Source organism: Phascolarctos cinereus, unplaced genomic scaffold, assembly GCF_003287225.1.
Source record: "Phascolarctos cinereus isolate Bilbo 61053 unplaced genomic scaffold, phaCin_HiC Scaffold_1;HRSCAF=81, whole genome shotgun sequence".
Lineage (NCBI taxonomy): Eukaryota > Metazoa > Chordata > Mammalia > Diprotodontia > Phascolarctidae > Phascolarctos > Phascolarctos cinereus.
In genome coordinates, this window is record NW_027555514.1 from 279,151,832 (window position 1) to 279,162,629 (window position 10,798).

The following is a 10,798-nucleotide window of genomic DNA, read 5'->3' on the forward strand; positions in this document are numbered from 1 at the left end:
CATTGTGTTCCAGTATTGAACCTAAACTACCAGGGCACTGGTCCAGTCAAGAGCAGAGGCTTTCTTGCTAAAGGAAAGGAGATGATAGCACATGGTAACAGCCACATTGTACAATGACCGACTTTGATAGACTTAGCTCTTCTGAGCAATGCCAGGATCTAAGACATCTCCAAAAGACTCACGATGGAAAATGCTATCCACATCCAGAGAAAGAACTATGGAGTCTGAATGCAGATCGAAGCATACCATTTGCTCCCTTTTTGTTGTTTTTTCTTTCTCTTGGTTTCTCCCTTTCGTTCTGATTCTTCTTTCACAACATGACTAATGTGGAAGTATGTTTAATATGATTGTACGTGTGTAGCCTATATCAGATTGCATGCCATCTTGGGGAGAGGGAAGGAGAGGGAGGAAGGGAGAAAAAAAATTGGGACTCAAAATCTTATAAAAGTGACTGTTGAAAACCATCTTTACATGTAATTGGAAAAAATAAAATACTATTAAGTGGAGGAGGGACAGAAGGAAAGGAGAGGATACTCAGAGTGGGGAAAAGATATTTAGCAAGGATACAGCATTGATTCAAATGAGCCCAGCTTCCCTGCCTCCGTGTGGCCCATGGTGGTCTGCCGGCCAGGCCTGAGGGAGCAGCTAGAGTTCCTCTCCCATGGATTTTTTATGTTCAGCTAGACCCATGAGCCCTTGGTCCTCTGAGCTTAGTAAGTCTCCAGGATGCTTTGAATATGTTTTATTTTTTTTTCTAAATTTTGTTTTGTTTTTAGGCAATTGGGGTTAAGTGACTTGCCCAGGGTCACACAGCTAGTGAATGTCAAGTGTTTGGTCTGAGGCCGCATTTGAACTCAGGTCCTCCTGATTTCAAGGCTGGTGCTCTATCCACTGAGCCACCTAGCTGCCCCTGAATACGTTTTAAGGGAAAGAATTAGTAACCTGGTAGATCATCCCTCTTATCACAAGGGAAGTTTTTGTTGTTGTTCTTGTTTTTGCTTTTATAAAAAAAGACCTTGCATTTCTAAAAACCGCTCATAAAATTCCTGCCTCCTGAGAGGTAATGTGACTTAGCCAAGGCCACGGAGACAGTAGGTAACAGAGTCAGGTCTTCTCACCAGAAGGCCAGCCTTTTGTCCACTGCATCATGCTTCCTGCCAGGAACAGTGACTCAACGAAGTATTTATTAAGTACTTACTACAAGCCAGGCACTGTGCTAATCACTGGGGATCTCCAGTCGTCCTGATCTATGTCTGGCTACTGGACCCAGATGGCTCTGGAGGAGAGAATGGGGCTGGTGACTCTGCTCAGCCCTCCCTCACCTCAATCCTTCAACCCTCACTTTCATGCCGTGGCATCATCTTCCTGGTGTCATGGTCCTCTTTGAGAATGAAGGACCAACAATAATCGCTGGGGATACAAAGATAAAAAGCACTCTCCCTGCCCTTAAGGGAAGACAATAGTGGTCGATCAGACCAACTCTCTCATTTATAGTGAAATGCAGCCAGGTAGTGTGATGGATAGGCCACTGGACCTGGATTCAAATCCTGCCTCAGCTGTTTACTAGTTGTATGACCCTGAGCAAGTCACTTTACCTCTGTCTGCCTTAGTTTCCTCTTCTATAACTGAGGGGACTGGACCCTGTGGTCTCTCAGATCCCTTCCAGCTCTAAATATATTATCCCATGAACTGGGGTGGAGGTGGGAGGTGGGGATCCAGTCCAAGGTCATACTTGTCTTAAGCAGTAAAGGCAGAATCCAGATCCTCTTCTCCGCCTGCAAATCCAACAGTCTTTCTGCTCCTCTCTTTACCACTTCCTTTTCTTGGATATGGATAGATGGAGAGGAAGGAGGGAGGGAGGAGGGTGTTCCAGGTGAGGAGAAACTGCCGTCTGTTTGTTCAACACATTTAATTCAAAATTCAACAGGCTAAATTATTAAATGCCTAATGTGTACCAGGCTTTGTGCTCGGATACGAGGGAAAGGAAGACAACAATGAAGACAGTACTGATCTCAAGGAGCCTACTCTGGTTTTGGTGACAAAATAACATCCAGTCAATGTCAGAAGCACTTATTAAGCACCTGTTGCATATCAGGCACTGTTTTAAGTCCTGGGAGTACAAAGACAAAAACTGAAAGAACCCTTGCCTTCAGAATGCTTACATTCTACCCAATCATACTTGCTCAAGGACGACACAGTCATCCCAGGGTTGGTTGGTCCCTTTCCTTGGTTAGAATCATAGGGTTGAGTTGCAGAGAAGGAAGGACTTTCAGAGGTCATCTAGCCCAATGGTCATGTGAAGCAGGACTGGCAGGAGGAGGAATAGCCCTGATCCTGCCTTACCCCACCAAGGCCTGGGCTCAGCATCTCACGAGACAGAAAGATCTTGGTCTCATTGGGGTCTGTGAGAGGAAGGAAGGGAAGGAGGGGGAAAGAAGGAAGGGAAGGAGGGAGGAAGAGGAAGGAAGGAACAATGATGGAAGGGAGGGAGAGAGAGGGAGGGAGGAAGGGTGGGAGGAAGAGAAAGAAAGGAAGGAAGGGAGAGAAGGAGGGAAGAAGACAAAAGAAGGAAAGAAGAAGGAAGAGAGGGAGGGAGGGAAGAAGAGGAAGGAAGCAACACCAAATTTGAAGTTAAAGAGTTCTGGGTTTGGCAAATGATTTTGACTGGCATGACCTTGGCCAAGTTATTTAGCTTTTCTGAGCCTCAGTTTCCCCCTCTGTATGATGAGCGCTGGGCTTTATGACCTGTAAGGTCTCTTCCAGCTTGAAATTCTGTGCTCCTATGCAGCAAGCTCCTATTTCATCTTTTGACAGGCACCAAAGCCACCCATTACCTCCTTTCTCTCTTTCCTGTTTCCCTGTGAGCCCTTTTACTTCTTCCCTGTGTAACAAATACAAAAACACACTTTGAAATTTCTGAATAGAAGGAAGTCTGGAAGCTGGATGCTTTTTACAAAAAAGACCAGATGAACAGAGAGTTTGCCAGCCAAGCCATCTGCCTGTCTCTCTCTAATCTTTTTCTGTTTGGAATCTTTTTGTGTTTCAGAAGCCATAATGTGGTGGTAGCCAAAAGCAATGAAGCCAAAGTCAAAATTAATTAGAAAATTATCCCTAGTGCTGACACTATTTCTTTTAGGTAGTAGTTCACCTACCCACTCTTTACCCTAGCTTCTTTTTCTTTACACAGAAGTAGGGTCTGGCAAAGTAGAGATGAGCCACATGTTGATGGAGCTTTGTCCCAGGTACTGATATCCTAGGAACATACTGCTTCTTCTCCCCTACACCTTTTTCCTCATCAGAAAAAAAGAATTGTTAATATTACTTCTATCATTATTATTATAAGAAGAAAGGGAAGGAGGAAAAACAGCAGAAGGGGAGGAAGAGAAGTGGAGAAGAAGAAGAACAAGAAGAGGAGGAGGAGGAGGAAGAGGAGGAGAGGAAGAAAAAGGAGGAGGAAGAAGAAGGAAGAAGAAAAAGAAAAGGAGAAGAAAGAAAAGACTTTCAGTGGATGACAATAATACGTTGACAGCCTTGAACCAATGGCTGTCGTGCAAATTTGTTTACAATCAACCAAGAAGCATTCACTACCACTAACCAGTCATCGGAACATCACCATCGTACCAGACTGCATCAGCCTTGCTACTCACATCTCAAGCGGCGCCCTCAGCTCTCCCTGTCCCTCTATTTGGGGAGCAGAGCGATGAGCTCCTTCCAAAATCTCCGTTTAAGGAAGGTACCCAAGCCACCTAGTTCTTTAATTCCCACCTAGCTGCTCCCCTTTGTACTTCTCCATCAGATCCTGCCAGTACCTTTCCCCTTCCTTTTCAATTTCCTTTTGTGTGTCTGTCCCCTGATTAGATTCCAAGCTCCCCGAGGGCAAGAACTATCTTTTTGTGTTTACATCTCTAGCACTCAGCACAGTGCCTGGTACACAGTAGGTGCTTAATAAATGTTCATCAACTAACCATGTACCAGGCACAGTGCTAAATAACGGGGGTGCAAAGAAAGGCAAAAACCAAAAACATTACAGAAATGGAGGGGTTGAAGATAACAACCTGAGAGCAGAGCACTAGAAATTACATATACAAAAATTACCTATTAAATGAGATAACCTATGTAAAGTACTTTGCCATCCTTGCTGTCTAAGTGCTGGCTTTTCTAATTACAGAAAGGTTATCTTTAAGGAGGCTGAACTTACTAATTGCTGCACATTATGAAAGAAAATGGTAGAAACTCTGGGGGATATTGCTGCAATCAGCCAGCATTTATCAAGTACCTACTGTGTGCCAAGAATTGTGTAAGGCCCTAGACACACCAAGACAAAAATGAAACTGTCTTCTTCCTGAAGGTGTTACTTTCTATTGGGGGAGACAATCTGTATATAACAAGTACAACATGGCATATGCCAAGCTGCCTTTCCTGTTACCAGCCAACCACACGTACTCTTGGGGCTTTGCATGTTGAACTGCTGGCTGCATCCAGCTTCCGGGGCTGGGGTGATAAGGAACCAATCCCCTTATTGACTACTAAGCAGGAAGGACAAAGGACTCCTTGGAGAGTCCTTAAAAGAGAGTGACCTGCCCTGTTGTCTCCTCTCTGCCTAATGATGGATTATGTCAGGACTACTCAAGTCTATCCTTGGAGGAGTAAGGGGAGAAGGCAGTCTGAATGGTGACTATGATGACTGCCCCCACATGGCAGATGGAGCAAGTGATTGGTTAGGTTAGCTGAGTTTGGGTCTTCTGTTTTGTATTTCCTAAGCATAAGTGACTGAAGAATGATCCTGAGATGGACACATTTAATCTTAATGGCAACCTTGTTCAAAATCCTGGATCCTTTGATCAGAGATAACTGGAGATGGGGGTTTCTGCCCATGGAGAAGATGGCCCCAGCCAAAGCCCTGTCATGGCTTGCCACAAGACATCTACCTTGAGAGGGACAACGATTCTGCAGTGGAGGTGAAATGTAACAATGCTCTTCAACAGTCCTGCAAATTGTTTTGTATTCCAATGTTTAAGTCGCAATCTCCTGGGAGAATATAATAGTAGTTATTATTTGCAGCCTGTTTTAAGTCTTTGTTAATGCAACTTTTATAAGAGCCTTTTGTATGTAGGAAATCAATACCTGCCCCATATCTGATTTATGTGGAGTCCTTTGGTACTCCCCTCATCAGAGTGAACCTAGGCATGAGCCAACCCCAAGCTATTAACTAATTCTTCTCCTGGATTCCTTGGCTGGGTGTATATTTAGCTAAAGAGAGAAAAGGAGTCCAACCCTCTCATGAGACCAAGCTCCCCTAAGACTGAACTCAGTTATTGCATGCATGGGTCCACAGCTCAGAAGGGCCCCACAAAGGGGACCAGAGTGCAGATCCCCAGCCCACTGGGCCCAACAGCAGTTAGGATTGTCAGACAAACATAAATAACATGGGAACAAAATAAATACAAGGGAAATTGTTGGGGAAACTAGCAACTGAGAGGATCAGGAAAAGCGTCACATAGACGTTGGTGTTTGAGTAGAATTTCAAGGGAAGTACAAGATTCTAAGAAGCTGCAAACAGGAACTGGGGTTCAAGCACAGAACCCTTGAAGAGGACTGGAGCCAAGACAAGAGGTTCCAATTAGATTATAATCTCTTGGAGAGCAGGGACTTTGGAATACGTTAGTTTAGCATTGGAGAAGTCTGGCCTCGAATCTAAGTTCCGCCATGGCTGTGGTTTGACTTCTCAGGGCCTCAGTTTCCTCATCTGTTAAATGAGAATTAGATGGTTTGTAAGATCCCTTTTAGCTCTCAAATCTCAAAAAGATACTGATTGCAGAATGGAGTTGAGACCAGCAGCCTGGAAAGAGTCTTTTCACATCATAGTTAGTCAGTTAATAGCAGAGCTAGGATCTCAGTGCTATCCCCAGGGCTATGTACTCTGGCTTTAAACAGCGTTTTAAGCATGAGGGTGGATAAGGGAGAACAGGTACAGCTTGATCTGCAGAATGAGGTAGGATTCTCCTGATGCAAGTGATTATAGCAGAGGGCTGTGTTCACCAGGGGGTCTTTACAATTCTAACACAAACAGACAAAGGATCATTTAAAATCATTTGGACATCAATGTGAAAATGGCATTCAATTTCACACCTCTCCTGTGAAGAAATGCCCATCTATACACCCACAATGCCTGTGCACATACACACAATGCCCGTGTGTGCACACAATGCCCATCCATACACAATATGCCCCGCATACACACACGATGCCCATGAGTATATACACACAATGCCCATGCATATATACACACAATACCCGTGCATACACACACAATGCCCGTGCATGTATGCACAATGCCCAGAGACTTCAGACACAGTCTGAGAAGGGCTTAATCTCACTCTTCTCCTTTCTGCTTTCCTTAAGATATGCTGTTACTTCAACAACAACCTTGCCAACTTCCCCAGATTCATAGCTTGAGACCATTAAACCTAGAGGAAAACGTCTCAATCCAGGCGTCACAAGATTGGATTCTATTTTTGGCAAATCTAGGGTGGTTGGCAAGCCTAACAAATGAGCCTTTCTCAGCTCAGAGGAAATGAACCACTATTTTAGGCAACACAAACAGACATCAAGGGTCCAGATCAAGGGAGGTGACAGCCCTGGTCTTCTCTGCCCGGCACAGGCAGGAGTGCCGTACTCAGTTCTGGGTATGACCTTTGATAGGATCAATGACAGCTGCAGCACATCTTTGACATCCCGAGAACTAGTGAGGGTGATGGGAAGCCGTGAGCCTGAGACCATCTCATATGAGGAATGGTTGAGGGAAGTGGGATATAGAGCCCAGAGAAGAGGACACTGCCCTCTCCTCCTGGCTAGACTCTGGGTTTTCACTATACTCCTCACCCTTGGTTCTTCCATCTGTCCCTTCTAACTCTTGCTGGATCGTCATCAAACTGAACCCTCTACCTGGGGGTGTCCTCCGTTGCTCTATGCTGGGCCTTTTTCTCTTTGTGTTCTATACCAGGGTTTTTGACTTGGGGTCCATGGGTAAACTTCATTATCTGTGAACCTGGATGGAAAAAAAATCCATCTTGACTTTCATTCACCTTTAACTAAAATAGAACATTTCCTTCAATCATTTAAAAGCATCATTCTCTGAAGGGATCTGTAGGCTTTACCACACTGCCAAAGGGGAAAAAGAATCAGGTAGAAGTTGGTGTTAGAGTAGACATGGCACCCCAAAATGTGTATAACTTTTGTCTCAGGCTCTACCTCCTTCCCTCTGTCTCCGTTTCTGTCTGTCTCCCCCTGTCTCTGTATGTTTCTTTCTCTCTGCCTCTACTTCTCTGTCTCTCTCCCTGTCTCTGTTTCTTTCTGTCTCTCAGCTCCCATGAGTTTCATTATCCTCTCTGTATAAATGATTCCCAAATCTATATATCCAGTCTTCGTCTCTCTCCAGAGAGAGACTACATCACCAGCTGCTTGTCGGATATTTTAAACTGGGTGTTCTGTAGCCATTTCAATCAAGCTCATTATATTTCTGCCCAGCCCCACCCCACCCCCAGCCCAATTCACCCTTCTTCCAAACATCCCGATTGCTGTCAAGGGCACCGCCATCTTTCCAGTTCCCCCGCATTTTTAACCTTAACATCATGCTAGACTCCATGCTTTCTCTCACCTTACATATCAAGTCAGTTGCCAAGCATTTCTTGGATATGACCCCTTCCCTCTACTCATGCTAGTTCAGGCCGTAGTCAGCTCTCATCTTATCTCTCTTTCAGTGACCTCCTATTTGGTCTCCCTGCCTTAAGTCTTTATTCCCTCTAATCTATTCTCCATACAACAGCTCAAGTGTTTGTTCTAAAGCAAAGATGTCAAAAATCCAACCTGCCCCAACAACAATCCCTAGTGGGACCCAACAAGATCGAAATATAATTGGGAAATATTTAACAAAATAAATAAAAATACAATGAAACATAGATGATGCTAATTGGTGGGTTTCTAAGTCAATATATGACTTTTCTATTTGACGCTACTATTCTAAAGTACGGTGTCCCTCTCTTAGTCAATTGACTCTACTCACTTCTGATTCCATCTAATATGAATTACAGACTGCTCTGTTTGGCACTTGAAGCCCTTCATAACCTGGCTCCAACTTCCCTATCCATCCTGTGGAGACAGGATTTAAAGGTATTATTGTCCCTATTTTAGAGATGAAGAGACTGAAGTTCAGAGAGACTGATCTACTTGCCTATGCTCATATTGCTAGTAGGTGGCAGAAGCAGGATTTGAACCCAGGTCTCAAGTCTACCACTTCATCCACAGCACCCATCTCCCAGTGAAACCAACAATGGAAAGAGTATATGGGTGTACTTTGGGGAACTCTCATTTCCCTGTCATGCTGAACCCGGAACCTCAGTATCTGGCCCTCTCCTAAGGGGTAGCTAGTTGCTTACCTTACAAGCTCCCAGGTTCATAAGTCTTAAACTTGTGGAATGTTCTTGCCCAAAATATAAAGCAGGGTAAAAGGCTACAGAAAAGACATCAGTATTCCCAAGGAGGAGGGGAGAGGGGATAAAGGAGGATGGGGGGGGAGGGGAAGATGAGGATGAGTAGAGAAGAAGGAGGAAAGGCGGAGAGGGAGAAGGTAGGAGAGAAATAGAGAAGAGGAAGGGGAGGGGGGGAAATGAGAAGGGAGACTTATTACTTGCACCCAAATACAGAACTATAGCTAGTAATTCCGGAACCTGAGTGAGGAACCACAAAATGTGCCTAGATTGAGCAGAGTAAAATATAGCCTCCAACTGAATCTTAAAGCAGATTCACTTATGTTTGTTGGAGTAGTGTGGGAAGAGCCAGAGAGAGAAACTTCAGAATTTGGACGACCAGGACCAGTGGGTAGAGAGGCCCAAGAATGCCATGAGGCTGATATTGGATGGGCCACCAGGGGAGGGAACATGACACAGGCACTGCCCTATGGTCAACAAGACCTGTCTTCCAACCCTACTTTGGATACCTCTTAGCTGTGTGACTTGGAGCGAATTACTTGATTTCTCTGGTCTCACTTTATTCATTTACAGAATGAAAGGGTTGGACTCAATGTATTTCAAGTTCCTTTCAATTTCTAAATTCATCATTTGATGACAGGGCTAGACCAGGAAATGTCTCGCCTAGGGTATAACAACCAGAGAATGGAAGCATGCCGTCTGGTGGCTTCCTATTTTTACTAATGACTCTTGCTCATTGTTAAACTCAATTATTCCTACCTTCTGAAGGAGAACAATGTCCTCTAAATTTTAGTGCCCTAGGAGGAAGCCCTTATTGCCCCGCCATAGTTGTGGTTCTGCCCAAACCTTAATAATGCCGATACAACCATAGGTGGAGAGTTAGAAGGGACCTCACAGGCCAAGCTCTCCATTTTATAGGCTGTGGGCCAGGGTAGTACAGTGACCAGCCCAACTCCACACAGGTAGTAGGTAGTAGAGGTGGATTTTGAACCCAGGTGCTTCATATACTCCACATACTACTGTATCATGCTGCTGAATAGAGTGAGTTAGGAGACCTGGGTTCTAGTCCAGGGGTGTCCTGAGGCCAGCTCCTACTGGCTTTGATTACATTTTCAGTGTAAGCATTTATAGCCAAGAATTGGAAAATGTTGCATATCAGAGCCTGATTTACTATTTTGTTAATTGTCTAATCTTAAGAAAGTTACGGTTAAAATGTCAATAATTCAGATTATATTTAAAAGGGAGTTCTTCCTTCCCCCAGAGCCAGTTTTTAAACTTTGATCCATATGCCACTGGTTCTAGTCTTTAGCCTTTCTCTGACTGTGTGACCTTGGGAAGGTCACTCCCCTTATCTAGGCCTCATTTTCTCCATAGCTAAAATGGGAAAGATTGAGCTAGATGATCTCTTGGGTCCTTTCCAGCTTGGCTATTCTCCAGTTTTGTGATTGTATATCTTCTTAGCCTATGCCTACCCCAACCTTCTTCTCCCCTTTACCTCCCTCTGTGCTGAGAGTATGACAAGGGTTATTACGCAGACGCATTATTTCTTTGACATTTATGTAGCATTAAAGTCCTCCATTACTTTCATCTTTCCAACTTTCTCATTAGCGGTTTTAGGATTTTTTAAGCCCTTTCATTACAAAGTAAAATATGTATGATCCTGTATGATCCCTAAATAGAAACAGTAGGAACAAGATTTCATTGTGGTATATTTCTCCCTGCCATCTTCTATTTCTACTTTCGTTGTCTTCTTTTTTATCAGTAGAGGCTTGGTAACTCGGCTCCTCAGTCTGTTCTATAGGACGACACCTATTGTCTCTTGGACAATGCCTGCTGTCCAGATCATGGAGTGCTATTGGATGGCTAGTCTATGGATCTGAACCAGGAGGATGTATTTCTTGGACCCACCCTGCATGAAGTACTACTGTACTTGAGTGGACTGCTTCCTCAATTCTGCCTCTTAAGTCCTCTAGCTTCCTTCAGGGCCCAGCTCAGCCCCTCTTAAAATTACTTTGTATTTGCTTACTTGTGTACACATTGCATCCATCTAGGAGACTGGAAGCTCCCTGAGGGCAGCGAATGTTTCATTTTTCCTTTTTATCCTTAGCCCTAGCATTGTGACTTGCACTTAGTAGGGGACAAATAAGCATTTGTTCAATTGTATTGTATTGTTGTGAATTGAACTGAAACATAAATGAATAGGAGAAAGAGACTTGGGAAATGATGGAGGATACTTCCAATGCCCAACACTCCAACATTTTATTTTAATTTATTGTTGGGATTTGTATTGAGATAATAGTTACTTCCCAACA